Genomic DNA, 18,950 nt, shown 5'->3' with positions numbered 1-18,950 from the left:
CAGGTGAGGTCTAGATGAGATGGCTTGCTCAGATCTCTTCCAGCTCTGAGATCCTGAGATTCCTTCCACTGATTGCTCTTGGTTCTGCTCCCTTGGGCCAAACAAAACAAGCCTATTCCCTCTTCTGTCTGATGACATTTCAAGTACTTGAAACCTCACTGTCTTGTTCTATCCCCCTTCCTCCGCCCCTCCACCCTGTGCCTGATCATCCCTAGACTAAACATCTACAATTTTTTCAACCAAAACTCATGTGAAATAGTACCTAAAATAAATTAATATATGCAAAGAACTTTGTGAGCTGAAGACACTTTGTGACTGCTATTATTATCACTACTATCATATAACACAATCACTTAGACTCAGTGAGATAATTCAGTTTTACAAAATGTATTAAATTCTTCTTGTGTGCACAGCAGGGCACTAGGCCCCCAGGGAGAGATAAAGGTTAAATAAGACACACTGTTTACCTTCAGAGAGCTTACAGTCTAGTAGGGGAATATGACATATATAACATAGTTATAATGCAAAATAACATGCATGAGAAAGATGCAATGTGTTATGAAAGGTGGGAAAGAGGAAAGGGCAGTTTGCATTGGGAGAGATCAGAAAATATTTCCCAAAGAAGAAGGCACAAGAGTTTGGTTTTAAAAGAAGGGAATGAACAGATATGTTGGAAGAGGCCATTTCAGGATCAGGCCAGATAACATGCAAAAAGCACAAAGAGGAGAAAAGGTAGGAAAAGATCAGAAGCTGATAGGTGTCCTAAGTGGGCTGGAATCTAGGGGAAGGGGATATGTTAAGGTTGGAGCCAGATTGAGAAGGACTTTGAATATCAAACTATATCATCTACTCTATTCTTTTGCTGGTGGCAGGACTTCATTCCAACTATCCCAAAACACTAAACTTACCTTTTTCTTCTGAGAGGGTTTTGCAGCCTCCCTTATTAAGGGATTTCAGTGCCTGATGGTATTTATGTCAGTACTTCCTGAAACTGAATCTTTGCTCCTCTGAGGAAGGCCCTGAGGCTCCAGAGACCTCAGAGGCCATCTGGTCCAACCTTCTTCTTTTAGAGATGAAAGAACTGAGGTCTGGAAACATTAAATGTTTTATCCAGTGTCACATAGGTAGAACCAGGATTAGTGGAGTCAGGATTTAAAGTTAAGTTCTCTGACTCAAAGTCCAGTGCTTTTTCCACCCCCTCCCCCCAGAAAAAGAAAGAAAAAAAGCAATAAAGAACAGTTACTCCTCACCATTCACACAGGATTCCTTCATCTTCAATTTAACAAATATTTAATTGATTCTAACCCTGTACCATGCCGATGTTGGGGTGGGGACAAAAGAAATATAAGGCATGGATCTTTCAGGCTTGGTGGGGAGAAAAGTCATAGTTATGTGTAACAGAATTCAATTCAGTTTAACAAGCATTTATTAAGTTCCTACTATGTGCCTGGAAATAGGGATACAAAGACAAGAGTGAAATAAGCCCTGCCCTCAAGAAATGTCCATTTTGCTGATGGAATGCAATGTGTACATAATTTTTTTACATTAGAAAAACAAATTCAAAATAATTTAGGAGAGAGGAGGGAAGAGTTTGAGGAAGAGTATTAACAGTGGGGTGAAGCTGGAGGGAGGGGATGGATCAGAAAAGATCTCTTGTAGAAGACCACACTTGAGCTGAGCTTTGAAGGAAGCTAGAGGTTCCCAGAATCAAGGGTGAGGAGGGAGGGCATTCTAGGTATGGGGGATAGCCTAGACAGAAGGATAGCAAAAGGACAGCAAGCAGGCCAGTTTGGCTGGATGGACAAGCATATGAGAAGGAGTAATATAAGATCAGTCTGGAAAGATAGGAAGGAGTCAGACTATGAAGAGTTTTAAACACCAATCTAAGACTATATGATTGGATGGCAGCAAGGAGGGCACATCAGGCAGGGAAAAGCCATAAACTAAGGCTTATAGATGAGATTGAGTTTGTGTGCTTTTAGCACAGAAAGAGGTCCTTAACCTGGGGTCTGTAAACATGTTTTTGTTGTTGTTGCTTGGGAGGCAATCAGGGTTAAGGGACTTGCCCAGGGTCACACGGCTAGTGTGTCAAGTATCTGAGGCTGTATTTGAATTCAGGCCTTCCTGACTCCAGGGCTGGTGCTCTATCCACTGCACCATTTACTTGTCCCAAATGTGTTTTTAAAAATGTATTTTTTGATAACTGTATTTCAATGTAGTTGGTTTTTTTTATAATCTCATGTATTGTATTTTATTTATCTAAAAATGTTATTTTGATAAGGGATCCATAGGCTTCAGCAGACTGCCAAAGGAGTCCATGACCCAAAAAAGGTTCAGAGCTCCTGGCAGAGAGGACTAACAAGGGATTAGTTTGGATGATTAGGCTCCTGGTAAATCATGGAGGGTCTTACATGCCAGGCTAAGAGTTTGGATTTGAACTCATAATCAGTGGGGAGCCATTGAAGGTTTCTGAGCAAGGGAGAGATATGATGAAAGTAGCCTTCTAGGCAGGTTAATTTAGCATGATAGGTGGGATGGATTGCAAGTGGACCAGAGTGGAGACACAGGTCAGTTAAGATGTTTTTGCAATAATTCAGCCTTGTGGATGATGGATTGATTGGAAAACTATAATTCCCTTCATTTTTTCCATTCATAGAATAGAAAAGAGGGACATGATACACTGCTGCCATAATAATAAGTTCTTGTTTCAGCACTCAGTCTGATTCTGTAGGAGGTACCCACATCAGCAGGCAGCCTAATTACTAGACAAGGGGCCATTTCTCTCAGCTTAGGGAGAGAAGAAAAAGACGCAATTTGCTGATCTCTAAAGGAGGTGCACCTTGAGGACAGGAGGACTAAAGATCCCCCTGTTTGCACTATTTTAGAAGACATTTCCAAACTTAATTATTTCAGTTGTTCTCTTCCCATCCCTTCCTAAGGAAACTTTGAAGCCTAAGTGTCATGCTCAAGGGGACGTTTTTTCCCTTTTCTAAGGACATCACTCCTTCTACATCTATCTCTACTCCATTCATTCCAGAAACATAGAACTCCAGTTGTGTCAGCTAGCAGGATGGGAGGTAGCTTAGTAAACTGACACTGTCTTAGGTCTGTAAAATTGAAAGAAAAGAAAAAATGTTCAGTTTCTTCTACCCATTTCATTTCCTACCATTTAACAGCAAATGCTGGTCTAAATGAATGCCATTGTTGTGGGCAGTAAATCAGCATACACATTAGGAAATGAAGAAGAGAACTCATGTGCGATTTACAAATCTACATATAAGTAGTAAATAGAGGGGAGTGCTGTATAAGAAGATAGGTATGAGTCAGATTATGAAGAGCTTTATTAAAGCTCTTCAGCTTTACAGCTGACTGAAGCACCAGTAGGGCTGGAGACGGGGGATGCTACAAGTCCTCAGCTCTGTGTTTTGATGTAGAACTCCCCCTGCTATGTGTCAATTTCCTGTGGTGTCAGATCAGCTTTTAGGGACAGGACTACAACAAAGCTGATTTCACAGCTTCCTAATTTTATACAGGAAAAGTGTGTTAATGATATTTTATAAATTTTTCCATGCTTGCCAGGGGTTCTAGGGTAGTGATTGATGAGGTAACAAAAATAGTATATGTTATCGCCACTTCTACATCTATGTTTGGAGATCTTTAAATGTTGTAATTGGTAGATGAAAGACAGAGAAAAGCAGGAGGAAAGGAGTCCAGTTCCCTCCATGGCTAACTTCGTAAGCTTTTTGAGCCTATTCTCATAGAGAAAGGGGCCTGTCTTGTTATACTTTGACAAACATTCCTGCAGCCTATGGGCTCACTCCTTTGCACAAGTGGCCATTTAGCACAGGGAGCTTCATGACAAAAGGAAACACAAAGGTACCATTAAGTTGGTTTATGGACGTACTTTCTGATTTAGTTCTTAACTCTTCCAGGCTGGTTTCCAGACCGAAGTATGCTATTGCTGCTACAAACAGGTTAACACTCTTGTTGTGGTTGTCCAGTCATTTCTGTCATGTTCAAATATTTGTGACCCTATTTTGGGATTTTCTTGGCAAAGATATGGAGTGGTTTGACATTTCTTTCTCCAGCTCATTTTACAGATGAGGAAACTGAGGCAAACAGGTTTAGGTGACTCACCCAGAGTCACACAGCCAGTAAGTGTCTCTAGCTAGGTTTGAACTTAGGTCCTCCTGACTCCAGGGCCAGTTTGACAATTCTAAAATAACACTGAAGTTGCTAACCTTAACAGTAATAAAGAAATTTGGAAGAGTCATGGGTTTGGGAGCAAGACATGAGTTCTTGCTTTGGACATGCTGAGTTTGAGATTCCTGTGGAAAAGCCAATTGGAAATGTTCAATGGAATAGTTCATGATGTGAGGCTGTATCAGAAGAAAGACTACGGTTAGGTATATAGATTCAGTGGTCATCTGCATAGAGAGGTAATTGAGCCCATGAGACTTTATGAGGTCACCAAGTGAGAGAATGTAGAGAAAAGAGAAAAGGCTCAAGACAGCCTTGGACCATACCCCCACTTAGTGGTGTAACATGGGTGGTGAATGAGCAAAGGAGACTGAAAAGAAGCCATTAGGTAGGTTGGAAGAGAGCCAAGGGACAGCAGTCCCACAAACCCCAGAAAGGAGAGAGAATAAAGGAGGAAAACTGGTCAATAGTACCCAATGCTTCAGAGATGTCAAGAAGTACAAGGATTAAGAAGTAGCTACTAATCTGGGTGATTATGAGATCTTGGTAATTTAGGAGAGGGCAGTCTCAGTTAAATAATAATGTTGGAAGCCAGATTACAATGTTTCTATTAGAGGAGAGTAAGAAGAAAGTTAAGGAAATGAGTGTAGTTAGCTTTTACAAGGAGTTTGGTTGGTAAAGGGAGGAGACACATAAGGATGCTCGAATCTAGTGAGTGTTTCTTAAGGATGAGAACATGTTTTAGGCATCAAGGAAAGAACTAGTAGACAGGGAGATATTAAAAATGGAAGACAGAATAGTTTGTGATAAGTGGAGCCAATCTGCTGGAGAAGATGGGAGAGGGTGGGACTGAGGCTATATATAGAAGGGCTGCCCATGGCAAGGAAAAAGTCCATTTCTTCATCACAATAAAGGAGGGGGAAGAGGAAAGAAAAGGGGGAATGGATGAGAAAAGAGAAAGGAACAATTGTATATAGAAGATAATGACCAAAAGCTAAAGTCAATTAATCCACATTTTAAAAGTATTTAATTATATGCTAGGTTTGGAGGGGTTCTGCAGAACAGAGAGTATGAACATGTTATAGTGGAAAGAACACTAGACTGGAGACTTGGGTTATGTGTTCATCTTTATGTGACTTTAAGTCTCCCCTCTAGGGGCCTCAGTTTCCTGATTTGAAAAACAAAGTTGTTGGACAAGATGACCTCAAAGGTCACTCCGAGCTGTAAATCCTATGACCCAATTCCTGAAGGCTGTTCCATAAGCCTCTTCGGTTACATGCTTCTGCCTTTAGCAGGACAGAGAGGTTCATTCCTGTAAGAACTATCTAGCCCTCTAGCACACTGGTCACTGGTACTTTAATTGGTTACTATGGTTACAACTAGGAGCAGCACAGCTTCTGGGCATAGTGCTGTGACAAGCTGTGAGGGCCGTTCTTCCTGAGAAGGTAAAATGTTCAGATTTTGATTCAAACCTCAACCCCGCAGTGTCCTATGCCATTGCCTCCTACAGAATTGCAGAATCTTAGAAGTGGAAAGGACCCAAAATAGACCTTGAAAATAATGCCCTCTCCATATTTCCCCTAAGTTTTCATCCAGGCTTTGTGGGAAGATCCCTACTCAAGTCAAGTCAACAAGTTTCTAGCAAGCCCTCACCATGAGCCAGGCACTGTGCTACATGCTGGGGATGCAAACAAAGGCAAAAACAGTCTCTGTCCTGAAGGTATTTACATTTGAATGGGGGAAGACAATATGCAAACAAGACATATGAGACATATAGAATAAATTGGGGCTAATCACAGAGGGAAGGGGGCAGGGCAGAGCTCTGGCATAAAGGGAAGCCTTTACCTCCTAAGACAGCCCATTAATTACACTTTTGGATAGCTCTGATAGCTAGGAACGCCAGGCAAAAGTGTTGAGGATGAAGAGGAAGATGAAGAAAGGTGGTATTTTAATGGGAATTCAAGTGCAAAAAGCCCAATTAACTATGAAGAACAAAATGTAGAGAATTCATTTTCTCCTGTCTCTTTCCCACTTGGAGTCAACCTCGTGCCATATTTTTTACCATGTTCTTTTGCTCATTTATTTGTCCATTTTCCTTCCCTTTTCCTTATGTCTCTTGGGTTTTTTCCATCTCCCTATTCTCCTACCTGATTTAATTTCCCAAAGTCCAAAACTTCTTGACCAGTCTCTTAATGGTATTCTGGCAACTTTCACTCTCCTGAATTTTTCCCTGAACTCTCCATAAGGACAAAGTCAAACCCAAGATTTCCAATATACTGGGCCATTAGTAAATAGTTGCATCATTGTCCTTATCTCACACCCAGCAATGCTGCTATTTGTCCATATTGCATCAGAGGTGAAAGAAATAGCCTGTGCTGAGATGGCAGCCATGTGATGCCTCTGGAATAAGCCTGATGTTCCAGAATTCAGTCGATGATTTTACAACATAAAAGCAACTGGTGCAAAGCAACAGAACATCTCAATCTGCCCATCAGGGAAATTCCTATCAATTATCAAATGTGTAGCACCTGGGCAATATCCCCATGCTGCAGAATCCCTTACAAACTTAATGAGATCATGGTATTCTGGACCCTTTTACTGCCACAAAATAGGAAACTCTAAATTCCACTCTAATATTTTTCTTTTTGCAGCTAGAATTTGATATATTGCAATTTGCTTTTTTGCTGTACCAGGCAGCAGAGACCCTGAGTCCATGCCCTCAAACCAAGAAGTGACTAAAAAGGGATCCTCTCCTTATCCTCCCAAGAACTGGGGCATGTATAAACTTCTCCAAATAATCTACACTGAGCCCAGACTAGTTCTCAATGGAACCGTGGAAAATCCTAGAGAAGCAGGTTTTAGTTAGGAGTTCAGATCTACTTTTTGAGTGTGGAAGTGTATGTATTTCTGTGCATATCTCTCTGTGTGTCTGTTCGTGTATTTGTTTAAGTGTATATTGGGAAGAAGGGGTTGTCCTGATTTTGTCAGACTCTCCCAAATGCTTCCAGGACTTCTTTGAACCCTCTTGGGGTGAGAATCTTCCACAGTGTGAGCTGTTCTGAGTAGATCCTTCAGCCCAGGAGAAGTTGCAGAATTCCTGGACTTTCCCCAGCCCTCAGGGGGCAGGGAGATGACATCTTTGGAAATACTTCATGTTTAAGAAGAGTGGGCTAGGAGTTCCTGCTCTTTAGTACATCAGAACAACAAAATACTATCTCGGGGAGCCTCTATTTTTTCAGGACCAATCTAAGCCTGAAGAGAATTCATCAAAGCAGAAAATGCCTCCCAGATCCATGTAGAGAGATAGGTGGATAGATAGATAGATGGATAGACACATATGCACACATACATACACACATGCACACATACATATATACACACATATATATGTGTGTCTATGTATATCCAACCTTAGTACTTTTCTTGAATTCCAGTCAATCAACAAGTATTTATTAAGCACTCCTCATGTCCTAAACTTGGTTCTAGTGCTGGATATATATATATATATATATATGTATATGTATATGTATATGTATATGTATATGTATATGTATATGTATATGTATATGTATATATATATATATATATAAAATGGAAGAAACAACCACTACACCAAAGTTGCTTATTTTCTTGTTGGGGAGACAACAGGAACATCTATAAGAATCTATAGAATAAAATACAATTGGAGGAAGGAGCATCCAGAGGTTCTGAAGCCAAGTCACATCCTTCTTCCACAGGGTAAATCCTGAATTTCCCTCCACCCTGTGTTCTCTGTAAGCAGCCCCTTTTGTATTTGCTTAGAAATGAGGAAGATGAGTATCAGAGACTCAACCAGACACCATCAGAACTTACAACTGATGGAGGCTAGTCTGTGGCCCCTGTGGAGTAGAACATATTGTCCCTGGTCTTTTGCCCCCAAGTCCCTAAGCCTCAGTTCTCTGTCAGAAGGTTGAGATTGCTTCCACCCACCACCCTTGGTGTTTCTAAATGCTCTGCAACAACCTACCCACCTGCTGCCCACCAGACTCACCAATCCCTTTGAGTGGATGACAGTGTAGTATGGGCGAAAGGATTCTGGATTTGTGTGGGGGGAGATGGAGTTTGAATCCCAGTTTTCTCCATTTATTGCCTACATGACTCTGGGCAGATCACATACCTTTTCTCGGCCACACTTTCCTCTGCTATAAAATGAAGAGATTGGATTTCTGAGGTCCCCTTCAGTTCTAAAGTCTATAATTATTACTCCTTGGTGCACCCCCTTGATACATATAAGTGTCTCCACTTTCCCAGTTTAGAGCAAACCCTTAAAAGGCAAGGATCATGGCTATCCCAAGTACTAAGTACTCTGATCTAAAGGATTCATCCTACTATTTTCCCCAAGGAAAGGGCTTAGGTCTTTTCTACACTCCAGGTGTACTGCTGTTCAAGTCAGTGTGGCTGCTATTAGAAGTATGTCCCAGACACTTTAGGGGTATCCCAGGCTCCTTGCAGGTGGTCCACTACGCACACCCTCTAGTTGCCCAATATAGCATAAATGTTTTCTGAAAAGGAGATCACATCTATTTATTGAGCAGAATATAAGTGCTTCCCAGGAGAATAAAAGCTTATTGAGGGCAGGGATGCTTTCATTTTTGTCTTTGTATCCCCAGTGCCTGGGATACAATAGGCATTTAACAAATGCTTGTTGAATGAATGGTGCCTTGCCAGCTTTAGCAGGTAGCAAACCACACTGTCAATAAGTCAGTTAACAGGAATTTTTTAAGCACTTATTACATGCAGGCACCCTGCTAAAGAATGGCAAAAACATGGTTCCTTCCTTCAAGGAACTCACATCACAATGGAGGAGGCAATCTGCAATTAACTAAGTACATATAAGATATATACAGTGTAAATGGGAGGCAATCTCAGAAGGAAGGTATTAGCAAGGGGGGAAGACTGGGAAAGGCTCTTACAGAAGTGGGATTTGAGCTGACTCTGGAAAAAGGCCTGAACATCCAGAAGGTGGATGTGAGGAGTGAGAGCATTCCAGGCATGGGGGACCAGAGCCCATGGAAAGGCTCAGGTTCAGGAGATTGAGTGTGTTGGGTTAGGAACAGTAAGAAAGCCAGTGTGGTTGGATCAGAGTATGTGGAGAGAAATAAGGTGTAGGAAGACTGAAAAGGTAGGAAGGGGGAAGATTATGAAAGGTTTAGAAGCCAAATGGAGGATTTTATATTTTATCCTGAAGGTAATGGGGAGCTAATAGAGTTTATTGAGTAGAATGGTAATGTGCTCTTTAGGAAAATCATTTGGTGGTTGAGTGGAGAAACTGGATTGGTGTGAGGAGAGACTGAAGCAGGGAGGTGAACCAGAAGATTCCTGCAGTTATCCAGATGTGAAGTGATGCAGGCCTGCACCACTGGTGTACTGGTGGTGGCCCTGTGAATGGCAAGAAGGGAATTAATATGAGAGCTGTATGAAGGTTTGAATGACAAGTTGTTGTTGTTCAGTTGTTTTCGGTTCTGTCCAATTCTTTCTGACCCCATTTGGGTTTTCTCAGCAAAGAGAATAGTTTGCCATTTCCTTCTCCAGCTCATTTTACAGATGAGGAAACTGAGGCAGACAGAGTTAAGTGACTTGCCCAGGGTCACACAGCTAGTAAGTGCCAGATTTAAATTCATGAAGATGAATCTTCCTAATCCCAGGACCACCACTCTCTCCACTGTATCACCTATGAATGATATTTGACAACAGATTGGATATATGGGGGAAATCTGAGTGAGGAGTTGAGAATGACACTGATGTTTCAAGCCTGGATGATTGGGATGATGGTGGAATCCTTGATAGTAATAGGAAAGTTTCAAAGAAGAAAGATTTTTGGGGAAAAAGTAATGAGTTCAATTTTGAACATGCTGAATTTAAGATGTCTACAGGACATTCAGTTTGAGATCCCCAATAGTAGGTGAAGATTTGATATTAGAGGTCAGAGAGAGGGTAGGAGTAGATGAATATATCTAAGAATCATCTACATAGGAATGAAAATTGAATCTACGAACACAGACGAGATCACCAAGAGAGGTAGTGTAGAAGGATGTAATGTTAATGTAAATTTGAAGATCTTCCCCATCCATTAATAGGCCCATGTGACCTGCTTGTGTCACAGGAAGCCTAAGTCACATGTGGTGGGAAGAGTTTGCTGAATGAGAGGAACTGGAAAGGGTGGAGCAGGAAATGCTGAGAGCAATTAGAGCTGAGGGACAGAGTAGACACAGGCAAGCTAGCTGTGCTATGACTGTGTTTGTGGGAAGGCCCCAGCAGGGGAGAAGGTTATGGGATGGAGTGGCTCTCTGCTGTGTTATTGTGTATTAATCTCTATGCTACTTGGATAGCTTGGACTTACTGGTTTGGGGATTGGATTTTCTGGTGTCTAAATAAATGTTTTGCTTCTCTTTTCTGTATGGAGAGTCTGTTATATTTTGCAATTCAGAACCATGCCGGCATACTCATAACGATTGCAACTGTTGTGAATATTGCCTTGGTGATATAAGGGAGGAGAGGAAAGGGCTCAGGATAGACCCTTGGGGGACACCTATAGTTAAGTGGGCATGACCCGGATAAAGATTCAGCAAAGGAGGCTGAAAAAGAGTTTCAGACAGGTAGAAGGAGAACCAGGAGAGTGCAGATCACAAAAACCTAGAGAGGAGAGGATATCCTGGAGGAAATGGCAAACAGCATCAAAAGCTACAGAGGGGTCAAGAAGGACAAGGAATGAGAAAAGGCCATTAGAGTTGGCCATTAAGAAATTGTTGGTAACTTTGGAAAGGGGAGTTCTAGTTGAATGATAAGGTTGGAAGTTTATCCTAGAGGATCTAGAAGCAAGGGAGAGAAGTGGAGGCACCTAGAATAGATGGCTTTCTCAAAGAGTTTACATAAGAAAGGGAAGAGTGATACAGGACCATAGCTAGCACAGATGGTCAGATCCAATAAGGGCTTTTTAATGGTGGGGGAGACATGGATGCACTTGTACGTGACATAAAGAAGAATTAGAACTAACGGGAGGAACCACAAGAAAGCAGAAACAAAATGACAAAAGAAAAGGAGAGCAAATAGTATGCTTCTATCTGCATTCAGACTCCAGAGTTCTTTCTCTGAATGTGCATAGCATTTTCCATTGTGAGTCTTTTGGAGTTGTCTTAGAAGAGCCAAGTCTATCAAGGTCAGTCATCGATAATGTGGCTGTTACTGTGTACAATGTTCTCCTGGTTCTGCTTATTCCACTCAGCATCCATTCATATAAGTCTTAAGGAGCTTATATTCCAATGGAGGGAGATGACTCAGAAAAGGAAGCTTAAAAAGGTGGGGGGGGGGAGGGTAAGCAGAGTGGGATAGAAATAGATGAAAGTACCTAAGGGAGCATTGTAGAGAAAGTTCTAGAGAGGCAGAAGTATAGCCTGAAGGCAAATGAAGAAATGGCTGACCTGAGCCTCTTCCTTAAAATGGAAGGTCTAGGAGGAACCAGCCAATTAGAGGAAGAGACTGAAGGGGCAGAAGGCCAGGGAGAAGAGGTTTCTGGGGCATTGTAGAGAAAGTCCAGGAGGGTCAGGAGTGAAGATTGGAGAGAAATGGATATAAGGAGCTTTGTAAACCTTAATGTGACATATTAATATCAGCTATTATTAAGGCGTAAGTTCTGAAAAGACACCCAGCATAGTGGGAGAAGTAGCTTCAAGGGTTCAAATCCCAACTATGACACATAGAGACTGGGCGATCCTAGGGAGGTCGTTGGGGTAGCTAGGTGGTAAAGTAGATAGAGTGTGGCCTGAAGTCAGGAAGGCTGATCTTCCTGAGTTCAAATCTGGCCTCAGACACTTAGCTGTGTGACCCAGGACTAGTCACTTAACCCTGTTTGCCTCAGTTTCCTTATCTATAAAAAGAGCTGGCAAAAGAAATGGTGAGTCACTCTAATATCTTTGCCAGGAAAACCCCAGATGGGGTCTTGAAGAGTCAGATAGCAGTCAACAACAACAAAGGGAGGGCATTAAATCTCCCAGGGCCCGAACCACTTTGGCAGAAGAAATTCCTCTCTGGGAGCTCAGTACATCACCAAATCTGAAAACTGAGCACCCTGAGATCAAACAACAGAAGAGATTGGAGACATAAGATCACATAAAGCTGGAAGGGCTCTGACGATCACCTAATCCAACTTCCTTATGTTTCAGTCTTTTAAGACTCATCTAGGTGGCTCAGTGGTTAGAATGATGGAACTTGGAACGGGGAAGACCTGAGTTGTATGATCCTGGGCAAGTCACTTAACTCCTGTTTGCCTCTGTTTCCTCAATTGTAAAATAGGGATCATTGAAGCACCTGCCTCCCAGGGTTGTTGTGCGGATCAAATGAGATGATATTTCTAAAGTACTTAGCACAGTGCCTGGCACACAGTGGGCGCTATATAAAAGCTCATTCCCTTTCCCCACTTCCCTATCCTTTGGAGTCCATACTAAAATTGTAGCAAGGAGTTACAAGGTTACAAGGAGTTTATCTGGGGCTCTCAGGAAGCAAGAATTATGTGCCTCATAGTGAGTGAGAAAGATGATCTGAGAGCCTGTTCTCAGGAAAATTATAACAGGTAGGCCCATCTTCAGCATACTCTTACCTCCCCTTTCACCTCCTTTATGGTACAGCCTACTCCATCCACCCGATGCCATCCTCTTCTTTTTGCTTTCCACCATATCACATCTGCCCTTAGCTCACTGTTGCTGAAGAACCGATAGACTATTTCATACTAAAGAGTAAATGATTGGTGAGGGTTTAATATATTGCTCTCCAGTTGGGACATCTGAATTATTGTGGGGAGTAATTGAAAAAGTTAAAGGAATGAAGGTCTATTAGTACAAAATGCAAACAGGAAAACAAACTGCATGAAATATGAAGATTCTTGGCACTCTTCAAATCACCATCATAGATGGTAACCTGCTCTACACATGACTCGTAGCCTTAGTTGACTGGCAGGCAAGATACTGCTCTAAAGGAGAGGTTAAATGATTTGCCCAAGGTCACACAGCAGGGCAGTGTCAGAAAAAGGACCCAAGAAACTTTACCAAAGATTTAAGGGAAGAAATATAAAGTGGAAGCAAAAAATAAGGTAAAACTATGGAAGCATTCAACTGTGCTTCCACTTAGTATATTTCTTCCCTTAAGGAGGGAATGCTGCCTCCGACACTGCCCAGTCATGTGACCTGGGGCAGATCATTTAATCTCACTGAACCTTGGTTTCCTCATCTGTAAAATGGGAAGAGGGATACCTGGAGAAGCCTTTAACTTCACAAGGTTGTTATGAGCCTCAGAAATGCAAATTTTAAAACAACTAAAGAGAATTAAGTTAATATCTAATAAAATAAAATAAGCTTTTTAATCCTAACCTTGTCGAGGTTGAATTAAGAGAAGAAAGGTTTGCTAGTCTGTGACCCCTAACAAGGGGAGGGAGGGTCGTGAGAGTCAGAGACGGAGAGATGGAAATATTGAGCAAAGGAAGTAATCTTCTGGGAGAGCGCCTTTGTGGTATGGCCTTGAAGGGTTTTCCTTTCCTCCTAGAAGGCATGTCTTCACAGCTAGAATCCTCCTTTCTTCTTCTTCTTCTTTTCTCCCAAAAGAATTGGGTTGTGATAATAATAACAAGAACTATCATTTATAGAGCATTTTAATGTTTACAAAGCACTTAATAGATATTCTGTCTCATTTGAAAAAACCTCGAGAGGTAGGGCTTATTATTATCCCCATTTTCCAGACGAGGAAACTGATGATGAGATAGGTCAAGCGACTTGCCCAGGGTCACACAGCTAAGTGTCTAAAATAGGATTCAGATTCTAGTTCTTTCTGCTTCTATGTTCAGTGCTCTAAACAGGTAGAAAGGGAGCCTAAGAATCTAAGCTTTCTGAGAGCCAAGGAAAAGGCTATCCCCTTGGGTTGGCTGCTCATGGACCTAGCAGAGCCAATGAACACCCTTTGAACTCTGACATAACTGTGCAAATAACTAGTCAAGGCCAGTGGTGAGGATAGGCCCATGATCTCCCCCGACCGGGTCTGGTGAGGCTCTCTTTACATAGAAAGGCCTCCCCCAGGTGCTATTTTGGGAAAGGGTAGAACTGTGTCAAGGACTTCATAGGGAAGAGGGCATGACATCCAATGGAACATGAAACTGGTCACCTTTTGAGCAAACTTTGTGTACCCTGACCCACTGAGGAGGTTTCTGCTAATGATAGCAACACTTGGCATGTATACCTATACCTTTACTCCAGGGAACTTCCTGTAATCACTCATGAGAAAGGCAAAGGGAACTGAGGAATTCTGCTCTGGAAAAGAAAAGACTGAAATGTGAGCCCCACCTCCAAATCCCTTAAAATATATGCCTACCAATGATCTGTATGGTGCAGTCTATGAAATACAACCAATCGACAGGTACCATATCTCACTGAAATACGTTAAAAAGTTAGAGAAGCTATGCCCAGTTGAAAATTTTAACTGGCAACCATTTTGCTTCAAGATAAATAACTAAACAACAGATAAACTAAATTACTGACACCCTTTTACAATGTATGAAATTAAAACACATTAAACTTTGTGTTGACAAATAGCCAAAGGTGAAATTGGTCCCTTGATTTGAAAGAGACAGCTCTCGCTTCACCCTGGACTTCACATACTGGAAGTACCTTACCTTCTGACCCTTTGGCCTCTCCCTCTAATTGGGTGGTCCCTTCTAGAACCTCTATTTTAAGGAGGAGGCTTAAGCTAGCCATGTCTTCAGTTAATGACGAAGTGGGACAGTATGGAGGAATGCTGTTTTTGGGTTTTGACAAGGTCAGGATATGAGGAAATGAGCTGTAATAGCAGCAAGAGGGGTTTGGGTTAGACTTTTCAAAGACATTCCTGAACGTAAGAGGCGTCAGATACTAGAAGATGGGTACTAAGGGAGTTTGGAGAATATCTCTCTCTGGGAGATAACAAGATATAATGGAAATATTTCTAGAATTTCTCCAAAGACCTGTATTGGAATTCTACCTCCAATGTAGATAGATAATATCTAACTTAATATCTAAGTTAGAAATATTAAATTATATTAAATTAAATGAGGAGATATATAGAGTGCTGGATTTGAAATTGGAAAGATCTAGGTTTGAATCTTACTTCTAATATTTACTAGCTGGATGAGCATGAACAAGTTCCTTAATCTTTCTGAGCTTCAGACTCATCTCTAAGATTTAACCCAAGAAATTACAGACTGGTTGAGATCTGTGTGGGTGAAGGTTCTTGCACACTCTCAAAATGATGGATTCTTGACATATTGAAGTATAATATATTGAACTGAGATAATCAAAAAAGGCATGGCAGTTAATGTTTAGTGGAAGTAAATGGAGTCTGATCCTTTTACAAATGAATAACTCTAAAGTTTGAGCTATGTGATGGATATAATTCTTGTCTCTAGCTTCTTCAGTGTTTATTCAGGAAAGGCTGCCTGTGGAGGTGGAGGGAACAATTCCTGGTAGTCCTCAGACAAAAAATTCTATATTGTGAAGAGTAATAGTTTTATCATTGTCCTCAGGATGCAGGCTTTCTGTCTCAGGATTCTCTAGATGGGGTCGCTTCTGGAGATTGTAAATTGCTGTGCTTGGAAAGTTTCTTTTCTGGGTTTTCACAGGTATTAATGGAGTATAATGGGAGCCTTTCCTAGTCCCTTATCACAAAATCATCCATTTAGAAAGCATTTGCTGCTAAATGGCGGGGAAAAGGAACAGGACAACACGAACACTTCTCCTGCTTCCAATAAGTCCCTGATCCCCCTGAAACATGGGGATTCTAGGAATCCTTGAGCAAATGTTAGAAAAAGGACTGAACACATGGCTTCATTAGTGTAGGGAATTCCGAGGTGAGGATATGTTCTCTATCAATGCAGGTCAGTGTTTTCTCTGCAACTTGAGTCTTAAAGACTTAATTATTAATAACTATTAGAGGCAATCTGGTACATAGCATAGTGGATAGAACATGAGGCCTGGGGTTCATATCCAGCCTCAGACACTCAATAGATGTCTGATCCTGGGCAGGTCTCTTAACCTCTGCCTGCCTCAGTTTTCGCATCTGTAAAATGGGGAGAATAATAGCATCTACCTCCCAAGGTTATCGTGATGATAAAATGGTATAATATTTGCAACGTACTTTGTAAACCTTAAAGTTCTATCTAAATGCTGGCCATTGTTATTAATAAAGAGTTATTTAGAGCACTGAGAGGGTAAATAACTTTACCCATGCTTTGAGAACACAAAAATTACTATTTTCCATCTGGCGCTTCAGTTTAACTCAAGAAGGATTTTAAGTATCTGTTATACGCCAGGAACTGAGAAAAAATGAAATTTCCACCCAAAATATCCTATTTCTCTGAATAAACCCATTATATGTCTCTCATATATGGAACTAAGATTTTGGAAATAACTTTCTGTGTGTGTATATACATACTTATACATTTATATTTCCAGCTGATGCCCTACCATATTCTTCATTCCAGTGACACTAGCCTCCTTGCTATTCCATGAACAAGACACTGCATCTCTCCAATCTGAGCGTTTTCTCTGGCTATCCCCCACACTGGGAATGCTCTTCCTTTTCATCTCTGCCTCCTGGCTCCCCTAGTTTCCTTCAAGTCCCAGACAAAATCTTCTACAAGAAGCCTTTCCCAATCCTGCTTAATTCTAGTGCCTTTCCACTATTAACGATCTCCTGTTTGTCCTATCTGTAGCCTGTTTGTCCATAGTTGCCTGCTTGTTGTCTCCCATGTTAGATTATAAGCTACTGGAGGGCAGGGACTCCCTTTTGCCTTTCTTTGTATTCTCACTATTTAGCTCAGTATATGGCATATGGTAGGTGATTAATATATATTTATTCATTGACTACCTGAGTTAGCTGAATGAGTTCCAAAAGTTTAGTGATTTCTCTTATTTGTCCTAAACTTACCTGTTTAAAAAAGCAAAAACTGCATTCTACTATAAACTTAATGACATCCTCAAGAAATGAAAACAAATAAACACAGACTATGATAAACTGACTAATAATCTGGGCCCTGGAGAAGGGATGTGGGAGTGCATCCCTCTTGCAGGAGAGAGATGGATAACTAGGGATGCAGAATTTGGCATAAACTATTGGAAAGAAAGAGGAAGGAAATAAGCAGTTATTAAACACCTACTATGTGCCAGGCACTGTGGGAAGCACTTTGCAAACATTATTTCATTTTAACCTCACACTAGCTCTGAGAGGTATTATTTGCATTTTATAGTTGAGGAAACTGAGGCAGACAGTGGTTAAGTAACTTGCCCAAGGTCACACAACTAGTAAATGTCTGAGGTTTGATTTGAACTGATTTTCCTGACCCTGGGTCATTGTGTTGGTTGGCTTTACTTAGCAGTTTTTTTTTTCTTGTAAAGGAGAGCTCATTTGGTTGAAGGGAAGAGGGAGATGAAAAGAAGGCAAAAGACTGATATAAAAACAAAAGATGTCAATAAATTTATTTTTAAAAGATAAATACAAAATTTGGAATAAAATCCTAAATAAATCTAAATGGGATATATAATATATATAATATATATTATAATATAATATAATATTATAAGAATATATAATATAAACTTTAGCCAAATAACGATAATTGCCATTAATATAACACATTGAAGTTTGAAAAGTACTTCACAGGCATTATCTCATTTGAGCCTCTCAATAATCCTTAGATGAATAATACAGGTATTGTCCCCAAAAGAAGAAACAATTGAAACACAGAAAGGTGAAAAGACTTTTCCAAGGTCATATATCTGAATGTCAGAGGTGGGACTCAAACCCAGGACTTCCTTCTGCTAAGTCCAGGTCACTTCTAACAATGTTTTCTCTGTTCCTCCTTCCAGTCTGTTCTTAATCTAAAGTTGCACTACTGTTATATTCATTTGTTGTATCTTAATTTATTTTTTCTTTGCATTCTTCATAGTTCTCATTTCCCCCTTCATGTTAGTTTTCCATTACATAAAAATACCACAGTCAATCAGTAAACATTTATTAAGTGCCTGCTATGTGCCAGGCACTATGCTAAGTAGTGGGAAAACAAAGAACAATAAAAGACAACTCTGTCCCTCAAGGAGCCACAATCTAAGGGGAGAGATAACAAGCAAACAGACATATACAAACGAGGTATAGACAGGAAGATAGGAAATAACAGAAGGATGGTACTAGAAGTAACAGGGATAGGAAAAGCTTCCTGCAGAATATGGGATTTTAATTGAGACTTAATGGAAGCCAGGGTAGCCAGGAAGCAAAGATGAGGAGGGAGGGCATTGCAGGCATGGAGGACAGCCAGAGAAGATGCCCAGACCTGAAAGATGGAGTTTGTCACTGGACAGGAGAGTATGTGGTGGGGAATATGGTGTGAGAAGACAGGAAAAATAGGAGAAGGCTAGGTTATCAAGGGCTTTAGAGGGCAGCTAGGTGGTGCATTAGATAGAGCAGCAGGCCTGGAGTCAGGAAGACCTGTGTTCAAAGCCAACCTCAGACACTAGCTGCGTGACTCTGGACAAGTCACTTAACCCTGTTTGCCTCAGTTTCCCCATCTGTGAAATGAGCTGGAGAAGGAAATGGCAAACCTACTCCAGTATCTTTGCCAAGAAAATCCCAATTGGGGTCATGATGAGTGGGACATGACTAAAATGACCAATAACAAATAACAACAGAGTCATAAGAAGCCACTG

This window comes from Trichosurus vulpecula, chromosome 3, assembly GCF_011100635.1.
Source record: "Trichosurus vulpecula isolate mTriVul1 chromosome 3, mTriVul1.pri, whole genome shotgun sequence".
NCBI lineage: Eukaryota > Metazoa > Chordata > Mammalia > Diprotodontia > Phalangeridae > Trichosurus > Trichosurus vulpecula.
This window is presented reverse-complemented; position numbering follows the sequence as displayed.